Source organism: Lygodium microphyllum, chromosome 14 (assembly GCF_053477565.2).
Source record: "Lygodium microphyllum isolate KBCC chromosome 14, Lygodium_microphyllum_v1.1.10, whole genome shotgun sequence".
Lineage (NCBI taxonomy): Eukaryota > Viridiplantae > Streptophyta > Polypodiopsida > Schizaeales > Lygodiaceae > Lygodium > Lygodium microphyllum.
The window spans coordinates 10,959,168-10,975,328 of record NC_141148.1 but is presented as its reverse complement, the minus strand read 5'-3'; the positions used below and the strand labels follow the sequence as shown (position 1 = coordinate 10,975,328).

The window sequence follows — 16,161 nt, the reverse complement described above, 5'->3', positions numbered from 1 at the left end:
AGATTAATTGAGATTATAATTCATAGAATCATGATGGAAATAGTTGCAGGAGGTTATTGCACGAAATGAGTAAAGGACTTTACGCGCACTCGAGATTAGTAAAATAACTCGATATATTTATTGCCAAATGCAACAGTGGTTAAGAGTTGATTAATGCTTGAAAAGTGAAAGTCTATTTAAAGGTATTGTAAATCATCTCGTTAAATTATTGTCACAATATTTTTTTGAGTACCAACTAAAGGAAATTCGCTTATGTTGGGTAAGTTAGCCCTAAACGGGAAATTCATGTCTTGCTTAACAAAGTTGAAAGAATTGTACTCAACACTTCTCTAAGGGGAGGAGGATACTAATTAGATGGTACGGTTACCTTAGGCTAAGATCTACCTTGGCTATGTGAAGCTATGAGTTGCACGATGGTGTCATTACATCATTGATATATGTTTGAAAGGATTGTTTGTGTTTTCTAGAATCTAGATCCATGATTAAGATCATGCTAGGCTACCCCAAAGCTAGCTATGAGACCCTACTCCAAGGGGATCATGGTTATTGCTTCGAGAGGCTTAGACCAGCTCTGCAGAAGAGTGGAAAGGTATGCCATAGGGATAGTCTCGAGCAGTAGGAAATGTGGATGTTGGGGGGGCTCTGGTCGTAAATTTCGCATTACTCCTAGAATCTAGCGATCCCCTTCGTGACCCAGCATGGGATCCTGAAACCCTAATACTAGTTACAAGGGAGGAATCTTGGTGGGAAGAATACCCTCGTGGGATTCTATATATCTTTCGCAGGATTGAAAAGATGGAAATTGTAATAAGCTTCCAATATAATAAAGGAATTTATTTTTATTCAAGGGTTGTTTGAATTGTGTGTATGTCCCTGAGATAAATTATGTGAAGGAACCTATGATTTAACGGTCTAATTAAGAAAGTTGGTTGTGTATGTTTCAATAAATGTGCTACAGGTAATTAAAAAACTAAAGATGATATCGACATCAAAGGAAAACGGGTGGGTGTGACCCCCAACGGGTCTTTCCAATGGTAGGGTGGTCCCGGTTAGGTGGGAGCTTTTCTAAATCAGCAATAGAAATAGGATGACAATAAATTGATCGACTAGTCGCTAGGTAGAACCGATTTGCATTGTTTTAGGGGGCCGAAATGGGATTTTGCATTATGGGCAGGAGGGTTGACATATTGCACTCCCCTTTGTCTCCCATTCTCTTTGAACCAAGTACAATGTTAAGTCCGCCTCAGTTGAGTAATCCTGTAGGAAGTGAAAACTTGAAATTACTGACGCTAGCTAGCTCTTAGGAGACCCGACTCATTTTAGAAACCCGAAAATTTAGGTCGATCCTAGTGGGTTCGGCTAAAACTCTACCGTTGCGGTGTAGACTCAGTAGGGCCTAAGTGACAAACCCCGTGATACTCCAAGGAAGCGTCGAGCGGTGTCATTTGGAAAACCTACTGATGGACTAGTAAAAGGTGCACCTTGGATTGAGCCTGGCGAACACCCCACAGTTTTATCCTAAGAAATATAAGATAACTTTTCATAAAATACTTCAAGTAGTGGAGATGAATGGGATACTTTTTTTTCGACATCACAAAGAATCCTATAATCTTCAAGATTCTTTCAAAGAATTGTGAAATTTGTAGTTGAAGAACAAATATGTTGTGTATGCATTAATGTTGAACCATAAAGATAAGAAGTTAGTCCAAAATTCTTCAAGTATGAGCTCTTCTAGAATGTAGTTACCATGCAATCCAGTATAGATCTTGTTGTATGAAATTTTCTTTAACTTTTGATGGGTAGATCCAAATGAGGTGTGCTATATCTCCAAAGAAAGCTTAATGAGAGTTATTTCAATCTATGTAGGTTATATTTCTTTGCAATTAATTTTGGACTTGAATTTGCTTAAAACAAAGAGCTATCTAGATGCAATCTATAGTGAGATAGAGCCCATTGACTTGCATAGTCTTTTTCCAAAAAGCTCACTTGAAGATATGAAGATTATTCTAAGATGGTTGATGGTCTAAATAGATCTTCATTCAAATGTAATTCTTTATCCTATGGATTAATAGGAAAACTGTGAAAGTCATCAAGTGGATCATAAAATCGATCCTACTATCCACGTCATTCATACCTCATCCTCTAAACCTTCAAGAACCAACACGCTATTCACTTTCACCTTGATATAGATGCACTTTGAAGTATGATTCTTCATATATTCTCTCTCCACTTTTGTGGCATAGACCATTCTCCTTTATTTTCTTATAAACTCCCATGGATATGACCTTATAATTTCCTTGATTAGAAGATTGTGTGACTATGTTGGCTTATTCTCTACTTTGAATCCATTTGTAGGTCTAAATTTAGCTCATTGTTTTGTTTCATTGAATGAAGGATATGTAGGGATTCATGGACCATTATTTTGAGAAGTGTGGCCTCTAAAAGCATTACCATTTTGTTCCTACTTTGCAATGATTCCTTGTTGCCTAATTGACTATTGAATGGTAGGCTCTCTTTTATACTTCCATGGAGAGTGCTCCACAAGCTTTATTGCCTTGAAAAGATTAGTGGAATTTTGAGCCATAACATTGACCAATAAGATGGGCTCTAATCCATACACTTATTTGTGAAACTTTGCATACATTGACCAATAAGATGGGCTCTGATCCATACATTGACCAATAATATGGGCTCTAATCCATAACATTGACCAATAAGATGGGCTCTAATCCATACACTTATTTGTGAAACTTTGCATCATCACTAATACTCTCAATATACATGGTGAGGTTTAGGAATTGGTTGGTATACTCATATATTATGAGATTCCTTTGTTCCTACTACCCATACCACCTTCTTGTAGCATCTCCTTTTCAATCAGGGATACAAACACTTGCACCATTGATGCCTTGAAATCCTCCCAAATTTCAATATGCTGATTTTCTCTTTTGATATACCGCCACCAAGTGTGTGCAAAGCCTTCTAAATGCAAGGTATCAAAGTGGAACTTTTGTGCATACTTCATAAGAGAAATCTCAAGATAAGATTCCTACTTGGCTTTCCATTCTTCTAAATTAGAAAGAGATGAAGATTTACTCCTATTTTGGATAGAATAGTCTTGTCCTTTAGCTCCTTCTTAATGAAGATAGACTATCCACTATTTTATTGGTCAAAATAACCACTCATTTGACCTCCATTAAGTGTTGATTTCTCCCTACAAGCTATGGATACTTTCCGCATGGTCTTCATTATGTTGTGATGGATTTTCCATCCGAAATTGACTTATGGGGATACCGCTTCTTCCTATGATACCTTGGAAATTTGAATTGAGTGGTTGCAATGATGCCCCTTATATCCATACTCACTTGAAGCTTTTCCCTATTCTCCTTTTCACTTGTTTGGAACACCACCCATTGAGAAATTTGTCCTTGGTTTGTGTCCCAACTAAAACCACCTTATTTATTTTAGTGGCCAACCTACTATGTCTAATGGCATGCTTGGAAGGTCCTCAATAAGCCATTTTATGATTTGAAGTGATCGATGATGAGGAAGAAGCGTGAAGAATCTATGGCAACTTAGAGAGAAGTTGAAAAAGAAGGCCATCTTGAAAATGATACATGAGGTGCTAAAAGATCCTTTCTTCAACATATTTGTCCATTCAAGCTCAAATGACTCTAGTCTTGATCTTTGTTGACCGTGGTAAGTCTTCATGTCATATAAAAGTAACTCCAATGGCATGTACCTTTTGTACCAAACTATCTTTGATATTCAGAATAGAAAAATGAAATAGGATATGGGCGAAATGGAAAGAAAATGGATCAAAGAAAAGAGCTATGATGCCTCTTTTAAGAAGTTGAGATAGAGGGAGAGAGTGATAAACTCCAAGAGAGATGAATAAGTGAGAGAAGACTAGAACATAAGAGAGAAAGAGCGAGAAAGGAAGAAGCCATGAAAGCTAGTGAGAAGCTTACAGAAGATAAAGAGATTGATTTGAATTAATACTATGGTGAAAAATGAAATGAATATTTTACATCTTTATATTATACCTAGGTAAGTGTGGCTCCTTGTAGTAATGAGCTATTCTCAACAATATATGTATATTTTCCCTTCATTACATTTACACCTACTTAAAGTATTTTGTAATATCTACTTGCACTAACATAGCCTCTAACTAGCCAAGTATATTATTGCACCTAGAGGTAATAGCTAAGTATAGAGTCAAGAAATATTAATGTCTCAAATAGATACGGTGATAGTAGCTTGTGAGTAGGGGTAGGAGAGCAAGGTAGCCAGTGTTTCAAAAATTCAATTCCTCTTTTAGCCATGTCTACTAAATAGCATTAACCCCCTAACTACGAGTCCAATTTTCTAAATTTCCAAGCATAGGTAAATATCCTCCACTCTATCTAACAAAATCAATGTCCTTTCAATTGTATTCTCAATTCAATTGAGTTGTAAATATCCCAATATATACAAATGACTCATATTATTGCAGGAATAATTTCATTTCTTCTCCATTACAAGCACATATTAAAACTGACATAAATGAAAAAATGCATACATGCATTGGCATGAATGGGCATTAGTAAATACAAAAAAGTTTTAAATTTCTTTTATCATGAACATGTTTTGTAGGAGACCTAAAATAGAAAAATATATTACTTCCTTGAAGTCACAATATTTATTATTTAAAGTCTTGGTTTGTATGATGTTTGATTAGACATGAAGGTACACAATTGTAACACCACAATTGAAACATTAGACAATGATATCACTAAGGTGGTTCTATCGATAGACTTCACAAAGGCATATTAATGTAGGAAGGGCCAAGTAGATGGCAAGGGGAAAAGCCATCAAGAGAGCCTAAATAGACAACACTTAACTTGTATGCTCAATGTTGTTATTGCACATGTAGTTTAGGCCTTACAATAACAAGAAGAGCTATGTTGTTCTATCAACACAATTGGGCTTCCCATCTTCAATATGTGGCTAGCTAAGAATTCTTAAAGGGCAAAAAGTTGTTGTTGCATCATAAGGTTTGCTAAACATAGTTTTGAACATACAAAAGGACACCAAGGAAATGTATGGTGAAATATGGAAAATGTGTGGGGTGTCCAAATGGCTCCCTAGTTTTTCTTGTTACTTTTGCAATTTCAAGTCATATTGAGTGTATTTATTGTTAAGGTAATTAAGTTTTGTGTGTGAAAGGCATTTAAAACAAAACTAATGTAAAACACGCAATGGAGTATTATTTGATCTAAGGCCACATTATTTCAACATATGATCACTTAGCAGTCCAACAACTAGTTTTAAAATGGAATTCAAAGGAAATAGCACGCTAGTAACTTGCCAAAAATAAAGTTTTATTAATCAATTAATATGCAAAAATGTACAAGGATTAGAATTCCAAATAAGTTTGCTAGTATATGGGTAGAAAAGTGAAATGTGAAATGGTACCTATGATCCGAGCAAAACCACTTAATAGTAAGAAGAAATAAATATATTTGTGTCATAAGTGTCAGCATTCACTCCCAATTGACATTCCCTCTACCCATATGCCAATTTAACTTAGTACAACCCATTTCGAGCATCTTCTTGGTGGTATGCTATAGTAGATTAAGATGCCTATCTTATGAGGGGTTGTTCAAGAGGTGGTTGTTGATAGCTCAAGTAAATGAATGGTAGGAGGAAAGGAGGGTAAAGATCTCAAGTAATTAAAGAGACCATAGAGAAACTTGGCATCATGTTTTCCATCAACAGGCTTAGTGGATTTGGTTAAGACACATATTCCATAAGGAGAACCGCACCTGTTAGCTTCAAAAAAGCTAGCTAAAGCCTATTCAATATTATTTTTCCGTTAAAGGTAGAGATACCATTGTGTGCCATATTGGAGTAGTATCCTTTTGCATTAGATGTGTCATCCCCCCCCCCAAAAGGAGCTGCATCTCAGTAGGAATCAAGGCTATCAATATGAGTATGACATAAGACCAAGGTCAATGCCTACATGCATGGAAATATGCTTCCATGGTACATGGAGGAATAAATGCATCCATCTATAACCCTTGACAAAAACCCTTAACCCACTTGGAGATCTCCCATGTGGTGTTAAGAAATTCTACATTAGCTTATGTGTATTCAACTAGAAGCAAGGCTTTTCACTAAGTAGGGTCAACTAGGATGGAGTGGCAACATCCATAGTGCTTGTCAGTCATGGGTTTCCATCTTGAAACATTATGTTTATATGAAAGAGGTACTTGAGTATACCCTTGGATGAGTCTATCCATCGGTTGAGGTTATGCTCTTCTTTAACCAAGCAATCAAAATTACATATTAGATTAACACATGCAACAATCTAAGTAAGTTGTGTGTAACTGCCACTTGCTCCCTTTAGATGCTCATATAGCACACACCTTTCAAGTACATCCTACAAGATGTGTTCATTAAAAATTGAACTAACACATACAATTGTAGGCTAGTTAGATTGCCATGGAGGTTAGTATTATTACATATATTAGTAGGTTGGGAGATAAAGAAAGAAGAGAGGAATAGAAAGTCATGGACCTTAACTTTTTCTCTTTGTTGGTTTTATTCTTATATTTGAATTTATTTATATATTTTCTCTTAGAAGATGACTCCAACTATACGTGCTTTGTCAAGGGAGCCCATGCTCCATTTGTATAAATTATGGTTGAACTCAACAAGGCTTAGTTGAAGGCACAATGATAGACTTTGTATCCAAATGCAATTTTTTTTAAAGGTCTTACTTCATTACATCATGGAAATCAAAATGATAAGCTTCATAGTTTTCCTCTTACATGATTCATTGCCTATCCAAAATCATGATCATGTTGCACCTTCAATTATTGGTAATGGAATTACTCACAAAGCTTATGATATTTCAATGTTGAATACATTTGTACATGCCACTCTCCTAAAGTGTGTTCAAGCTATAGACCACTTAATACATTTGTACATGCCACTCTCCTAAAGTATGTTCAAGCTATAGACACACAATATTTTGAAATACCATTTAACATACCCAACATGCTCTTGAATCAAGGCTTGATTCTAATAATGGAGGAATCCATTCCCTTCTCCATGAGATGCTTTACATGGAAATTCTCAATTATAAACTTGGGAAGAAAATTTTGTTTGGTTGAGTTGCAGCCTTTGTGAGTGTTGTGTAGTTTCAAAAACATGGCTTGTTGCATTCTCAAACATTGTCGGTCTTGCATCATGCATTTAAACCAAAGAATGCATAGAACTATGATAGGTTCATTTATGTAGAGCTTTCAAATTAGGACAATTTTCCAAAGCTATTTGAGTCTATCATTGTTTACAATTTGCATGGCCATGTGGTCATCTTGGGACAAGTATTCATTGCATGATAAATGGTAAATATTCTAGGCATTATTCACGAAGCTTTACAAATATCACTATGAAAGATGATCATGATTATCCCTTTACATGAGAAGGAATGATGGTAGACAAGTTTTTGTTAGAGGTGCATAGCTTGATAACTAATAGGTTGTCCCCTATAAACCTTACCTCTCTCAAAAATACAAAGTGCATAATTGATGTAGATGTTCGATCCACCACATCTACAATGAAGTGGCTATAGAAGTATGTGTACAAAGGAAAGATCATGTGATAGTCAAGTTTGAGTTTGTGACAAGTCATTCTTTGAATGTACGTGATTGTAGAAGAGCTAACATTGTTGATGAGATTTAGGTAAACCTTAATGCTTGATTTGTTTCTATTTCAAATGCATGTTGGAGGGTTTATGATTACCAGTTACATAATGAAAAGTCGATGCCATAGATATGCATATATACTTGTTGGGGAAAAATGTGCCCACCTTTCATGACAATATCAATACTAAACAAGTGATTTCTAATGACAACATCTGGTGTAGATAACTTTGACCCAGTGGTTTGTTTGCAATCAAATGCATCCAAAGGAAAGTGCACTATCCTATCAATATTATTCTTTCTAATGGGTTTGGAATGTTACAATGAAAATAAGGACAAAGCAAAAAAAGGAAGATGTTTATGGTCGTATTTGTTTTTCTTTCAACTTCTACATGTAAGCTATAATACTTGAGAAGGCCACTCACCATGTGCAAGGGTTGCAAATATTTTAAGGATCTAGTGGACACAATTTTATGTCCATCTTTTAAAGTGGCTTGCATAGCAAAGGGCTTGTTGGAGCATGATCACGAGTGGCATATGTGCATGGAGGAAGTTGTGATGGTACATGTACATCAAACAATTATGTGTACATTCTACAACTTTGTTGGCCTTTTATGATCATGTGAGTCCAAGTCAATTGTGGAAATACTTCAAAGTTGACTTGATAGATGATATTCTATATGGGTTGGTTTCTTTGCATGGTCATGATCTTGTCTTGTTGCTCAAGAAGTAGCCTTTAATATGGGGTTGATGCATCTAGAAGACATCTCATGATAGCATGGATGAAGTTTTGGCCCTAATTGAGGGAATGCATGTAATAGATAAGGTCATTGGTTTCAATTTTTGGTAATCTTTTGATTCATGATGAGTTGGATGTTGAATCAACAAAGCATAGCCTATTCAATGGAGTCTGGTTTGAATGACTATCAAAGAAGGGTATAGTTGAATGTGCTTGATGCTATGAACTCATCACAAAACATTATGTTATTTTTGGATGGTCCAAGGGGGTTTGGGAAAACATATTTTTACAATTACCTACTAGCAAGATTCTAAAGGGAGGGGAAAGTTATGTGAGATATGGCATCCTCAAGTATTGACATATTGTTGTTGTCAAAGGAACAAATTGCACACTCAAAATTCAAGATTCTACTAGAGCTTAAGAATATATCCTCCTATAATATTCCTATGGCCAACAGGGAAGTTGTTGAGAGTCACCTATCTCCCTATCTAAGATGAGGTATCAATGATGCATCACTTTGCTTTTGAGGTAGTAGATAGAACTTTGAAAGACATTATGAGGTGCAACACATCATTTGGAGGAAGGTAGTACTTTTTAGGAGTGATTTTTGTGAAACTTTACCGATGGTCCTAAAGGATAGTAGATACAATACTTTACCATTCCTCCCTATGGAATCATATGTGTATTTTGCAATTGTCTCAAAATATACTCCTCTTGCTTGGAAATGGACATAATTATTTTAATGGTAGTAACCATCTTACAATCCCATCACACATGATTTTGCATGATGTTAGTATGGATGATCTCATCTAGAATGTTTACATGGATATCCTTTCCATGTGTAACTATGGATCCCATCGCACATGATTTTGCATGATGCTAATATGGATGATCTCATCTAGAATGTTTATATGGATATCATTTATGTGTGTAACTATGGATCCTTTTTTAATGGTCATGTTATTTTGGCCTCATGAAGCATGGTGTTGACACCTTGAATACTGTCGATTTGTGGAAAACGCATGTGGAGATTCTCATATGTAGTGCAAATTCATCCCTTTACTCAATGGAATACCTTAACTCCATAGATCTCGAGGGTGGTTTTCCTCACATATTGTTTGTTGCTTAAAGAAAATGCACCTCTGATACTCTTGAAAAACCTAAATCCTACAATGGGCATATGTAAGGGCACTAGATTGATTTGTATGCAATTCCATAGGAAGGTCTTGGAGGCTGAAATTATTACAAGGACCAACATTCATGATATTATGTCAACACCTAAAATCACCTTTATTCCAATGTAAGTAGGATTACCATTCATTATGAGAAGGACACAATTCTCACTTCTCTCGGCTTTTGTAGTGATTATTAATAAGTCTCAAGGTCAGATATTGTTCTATCTTTGATTCTATCTCAAGACACCAATTCTTATATGTCCAGCTTTATGTTGCATTTAGTTGTGTCAAGTCTATCGATTTTGTCAAAGTTTTGTTGGAAGATAAATATGTAGACTCCTATACCACTATGAACATTCTATGTCAGGAAGTTTTACAAAGAGAAAATTTATTCTTTTTCCCTTGATTTTATGTGAGGATTGATATAGGTATTATTTGACATCATTTCATGAAATTTTGGTATAAATATTTTAGTAAAGGAGTCCTCTTTTTCTTAGATTGACATATACAATTGTTGATCTTTGTTGTGTTGAGTAGACCTCCACATGGAAATGGAACATGGACAATCCTCTAATGCTAAAGTTCATGTAGCCATTCCAAATATAATGCTTGCCGCATCTTTGAATATAAATGGTATTACTATGATATCTCAATTACACTTGCCTTCTTGGTGTCATTCAACAAGGTATGTGTATCCAACATATTGTATATATTTTTGGGATAATTTGGATGCGCTAGGATTTGCCTAACTTTTCCATAACCATGTATGTGCACTACTCTCCTTATGTTGAATCCAAAACATTAATATTATTCTTCCTTTGGGTTTGGGTATCTATGTGGCTCTCAATGTTCTCAAGGGATGCCATGGATAATTTGAATTTATGTATTCAATGCTCCCTTTTTTCATTTTTAGCACCAATGCTATTGTGGTGATGGAAAAAGGCCTTGCACATGAATAATAAAACAAAGAGGCAAAGTGAAAAGCATGTTCTTGCATCACAAAGTGTCCAAGAGCAATTGACACAATGATGAGTTCTTCAACTACTTGGTGTTTTCATAGAATTGAAGAGAAACTAGATAAATTGGCTAATCACATTGCTAGTGCCCTTCACTAGTTTTCCAAGAAAATGCAAATCTAATCTACATGTCTACATTATGTTACTTGTGACATAAAGCATACTGCCCTTCACATTGTCATTAACAAGTTACCCTATGAAGTGAATGGTGCAACATATGTTGTGTACAAAATAAGGTGATTAATAGATATTGTAGTGAAGGAAATGCGGCCTTCTTCTGTGAAAACATAGAATGAGAGTGATGCATTAGACTCCATAGAGAATTATAGGATGCCATTAGAATTATAGGATGCAATTTCCTAAATTTGTGGGTCAAGTATTAATTATGCCATATCAGATGTCATCTCTAAAGATGTTTATTGCTAGATTCAATGTTTGTTGACACAAATGGAACATTCTCCAATCCACTTAAGCCATTATGCAGGCTTCTTAGGATATTATTTTCTATTTGTTCTTTATTTCCTACTAATCCAAAGTCCAACTAATTTGCTTTGTGCAACTATATTGTGGTTCCTATAATCTAAAAGTCTATTGTTCAAGAATTATTCTTTTTTTTGCTTCTGTGATTTCAATTGATAGTATTTTGTTGAAATGTGTAAGAAGCTGGGAATAGTTAGAATGCTAATAATATGCCATGTCACATAGACACTGGTATATAAGGAGGGAAGTTGTAATTTTTCACATCTTTTGGACAAATCAATACGTTTACAATCTTTCTCTCCCTTCTTGCTTTAAGTTTCCATGGCTTCTTCATCTTTCATGTCTTTCTCTCTCCTCGCCACTCTTATTCTCTCTCTTCCTGCAGTCTTTCTCTCTCCTCTGCAATCTTTCTCTCTCCTCTTTCTCTCTCCCTGGTTCTCTCTCTGACAAGTGGTATCAGAGCTTCAGTCTTTGATCCATTATTTTCTTCCATTTTCACTCCTATTTTCCTATTTCAAAACCAATTTCAGACAAAAATGGTACAAGACAGTGACTAGTGGAGTGCTGCAGGACAACTACAGTTAGCAAATGACTACATCTGGAGATATCCAAGGTCAGATATGGCGGATAAGGGCTTAAATGGTTGGATGTCACCAAATTTTATGCAAAATTGAAGGTAACTAGGGTAAAGGATGGTTAACCGGGTTTAGTTACAGACTAAACTACAGTTACTTTTCAAAAGAGAGCTTCTCTTCTCTCTCCTTCAAACTTTTGGCTGAAGCTTTCATGGTGGATATCAAGATTTTCACAAATATCTCTCTCTATGCTGAACATCTCACTGTCAAACCATGGGGCAAAGATTCTTTGTGTTCTAAGCTATAGGAGGATTACCAGGCTTGATCATTGCTGAGGAGTATTGGCCAGGAAGCAGCTCGAAAAATGCTCCGAAAAATGCACTGAAATCCCTGCTCTCTACTCCCTGCTCAGCCTGCTCCATATCCTCAGTCATTGATCTCAGCTCTTAAAGGACTCATCAAGCACTTGATTGGCAACAATCTTCAGCCTTTGAAGCATCCTGATCAGTCATTCTCTTGCTCAAAACCTAATACACAGCAGGGCAGCCATAGCCACAGACATGGAAGCTCAAATTTCTCAAAATTTTGGACTTCCCCGACCTTCAAGGCTTCTCTAAAGCTGAATACAAGCTGGATAGACTTCAAGATTGAAGACATTGAAGAGATTTCAGCCCGTGCATGTCAATGAAGCTCAAATGGAAGGATTATTTTGGGGCTTCTCATCAAGGAGCTTGAATCTTTGAAGTTCAAGTGTTCAAGCAAGGCTGGAGTATTGATTCCTCAAGGAATTCATCATATTGAAGCATGTATGGACTGATTTCATGGAGATTTCAAGCTTTATGTTGGATTTATGGTGGATTATGAAGAACTCTTGCATCAACGGGGTTGAAGCTGACATCCATCATCATTTTCAAGCTTAATGGAGGTATTTTCTTTTGCTAATCTCTGAAATCTCTCAATAATCCTATTGCTAATGGCCTTTCCACTTGTCGATGAGAGGTTATTGATCAATTAATTCACTGGATTGATCAATAGATTAGAGAATAGTATTAATTTTCTTCAATCTCAGCCTATTTCATTGAATTCCTTTTGACTCAAAACCATTACTCATCATAGGTAACATTTGATCAGCTTGATGCATAACCTTGGTCTGTTTTGTTGAAACTTTTCTCACCCAAGCTGAAATATTGTAAAAGGGTAAGTACTAGCAATCAGTGAGTCACTGAATTGCATGGGTAAACCCTTCTCCCATCTCAAGTTCTCTTATCTCAATCAATTGCATCTCATGAAAGGCTGAATGAATATTTTTAGAATTGCATATCATGCTGATTGCTTAGCACACTAGCCTCTACCATGTTGATATTCCCACCGAGGAAAAAGGTGGATGCCGGGGGAGATAGTGGGACAAAAGAGAGGTGACCCTCTCTCACTACCGAAGATCCCGAAGGGGTGCAACCAACCGACCCGAGGGGAACTTTGCCCACCTCCCGATGATTCGGAGCCCGTGTAGGGAGCCTGTCCTGTTGTTTTATCCCTCACACAAGTACAGCGAGCGGAGAATTGAAGATTGAAGACTTTCCAATGACTCAAGTACCTATTGGATTAAAACAGGGTAAAATAGGGAATTTACAGGTTACCCACAGGGTATTTACAGGTGGATACAGGTACACCCTTTGTTACTGAAGCACAGGTGCAGGTACTACAGGGTACCCACAGGTCCTATATACCCCTTTGCAGGGTTTGGTAACCATTTGAGGTTACTCTCTTGCATTGCAGGGTCAAAACAGGGCACTTACACGTCTAAACAAGGTGCATGACTGGACAGTTCAGACTTTGAAATTCAGTTACATAATTTTCTGTCCTAAACCTGTTATAGCGTGCTATAGCTCATCTCGAAGAGGGCATTGTTAGCTTCGATTCGCACAAAAAAGCTTTGCAATCGGAGTTTTCTAGCCAAAGTTATAGCCGTTTTACTGACAGGGGGTACTGCAGGACTGCACTAGTATGGCAAGACATAAAGGCAAAAATAAGGTCCATGAGGATTATGCACAACAAATCAAGGATTCCATGATGGAAAGCACACTTCAAGAGAACCCTGAAGAGCCTCAACAAGGAGAAATTAGTATACTCAATGATACTTTGTATGCCCATGAGCTAAGACATAAGGAACGTCATGAGGCTATTTTGTCAGCAATGGAGCATATGATTTTATCATTTGGTCAAACGAAGTCTACAATGGAGCAAATGATTTTATCTCATGGTCAAACGAAGTCTACCATTGATAAGTTGATGGAATCAACTACCCAAACCAAGGCTTTCATTGATAAATTAGTAGAATCCAATGCTCAACTTATGGCAAAATTTTCTCAATTAATGCCATCACAAACGGGATCAAAAGAAGCCAACGAGAAGGCTTGTTCAAACAGTGACCCTTCAGTCCCACTTCAGCCATCCAACCAAAATGGTTATGGAGATGGGATCATAGAAAGAAGAGGCATACCAAATAGTCAATATGAAGTAGGAGAAGCTTCACAAAGGTATGATGACTATTTGGGCAGTTTGAATGGAGCCAATACTCAAACTTTTGGACTGCATACTCAGAATTCTAGGGGTGCCTTACCAACAGGAAGATTACATGGTAATTCTCAGCCACCTGTTGGAAGATTTCAATCTCAATTTGGGGGTTCTGTACTTAGAAATCCCGATCAGCCAGTTTTGGGACAGCAACCCTTTCATGATAGAGAATTCAAGGACAAAATTGTTTTATCCAAATTCAATGGCCAGTCATCTTCACCATCAGAATTAGAAGAATGGACCTCTAAGATGGAGTCTTATTTCGACATATTTTCTAAAACTGATGATATGAAGATACACTTTGCCTCCCTGCACTTAGAAGGATTTGCCCACACTTGGTGGAGGTATATCAAGAAAGAGAATGTACTTATTGAGAATTGGGAAGCTTTCAAGGCACTTATGGCTGAAGTCTTTGTTTCACCTCTTGAAAAAGAGAAGTTAGAACGAAGATGATATGGCTTGGAACAAAGGAGCCTAAGTGTAAGAGAATATACAAACCAATTCCTCAACTTGACCATGTATGTGGAAAACATCAGTGATGAGGCCAAGTTACACAAGTTCATATATGGTTTAGAACCATCCTTGTCAGCTGATGTTATGGGGCAGAATCCTACTTCACTTTTCAAGGCTATTGAGCTTGCAGAGCGCTATGGAAGGAAGTATAGGAAAGAGTCTTCATTTCAGCCAAGTTATGGACAGCCAAGGACTGTTTTAAAGCAAGGGCAAGTTGGTAACAATTATGGCAGCAATCATATGCCTAGTGGGAGCTTACGGATACCAACTTATCCTCCATTTAATGCTTCTAGGCTTCAAAGCAATTTCAGGACAGCAAACAGTCCAAAGGTTGAATTTAAGCAAGGTGACAATAAGCCTAAGTCTACTTCAGCCAATACAAATTTTAGAAATATTCCCATGGATCTTTACAAGGAAAGAAAGGACAAAGGCTTATGCTTCAAGTATGGAGAAAAGTATACTCCTGACCATGCTTCAAAGTGTGTATACAAAAATGCCAAGCCAAAGTTTCAGAGTATGCTAGTTCTTGAGGACTTTGAAAATGACATAGATAAAGTTAATGCAGTCACAATCAATGCTGAAAATGAAGATTTCGAGGATGATGGTGGACAGGAGTACTTTTATGATCCATCTGACTCTTTTCCTTTTGATCCAGGCGGTGATATCCCATTTGATCCTGGTGGATTTTGTAATGAGTTACATACTGCCACTAATTGTTCTATCTCTATGGATGCTTGGACGAGATCTAAGAGCCCTAAATACCCTAATACACTTCGTATGAAGGGAAGCATATGTGGAAAGGCAATGTTCATCTTGATAGATAGTGGTAGTACTCACAATTTTGTCAATAAATCTATTATGTACAAGTTGAATTGTGTTCCCACCAACTTACAGCAGCCCATTCGAGTACAAGTGGCTAATGGTGAAGAGGAAACCAGTACGCAGATTTTTCCAGAGGTTTCTTTGCAAATGGCTGAAAATTTTGAAGTCAAAGTAAACCTGATCACTTTGGAAATGGGGCCAATAGATATTGTACTTGGTTGTGATTGGTTGATGACCTTAGGCAGGATTACTATGGATTTCTCACAGTTATATATGGAGTTTTTCTCCAATGGACAGCTCATCCGTTTACAGGGGATCCCTAGTAGATCTGATTTTCAGCTTATCACCATTCAACAACTCAAGAAAGAGTACAAAAAGCGCTCACAGATATTTGTATTGCATTTGAACAAAGAAACACAGGATCAGCCCAATAATTCAGCAAACCATCCAGCCTTGACAGCTCTTCTTGAGGAGTATAGAGATTTATTTGAAGTACCTACTTCATTGCCTCCTAAGAGAGCGGTGGATCACCCCGTTGATTTGAACCCAACTCAAAGGCAATCAATAAGCCACCTT

At 36.9% G+C, this 16,161-nt stretch overlaps 1 pseudogene; it reads right to left on the bottom strand.

Annotated features, from left to right (window-relative positions):
* Positions 1–12,110, bottom strand: part of LOC148025322 (uncharacterized) — a 46,314-nt pseudogene extending 34,204 nt beyond the window's left edge.
* Between the last annotated feature and the right edge of the window lie 4,051 nt (positions 12,111–16,161).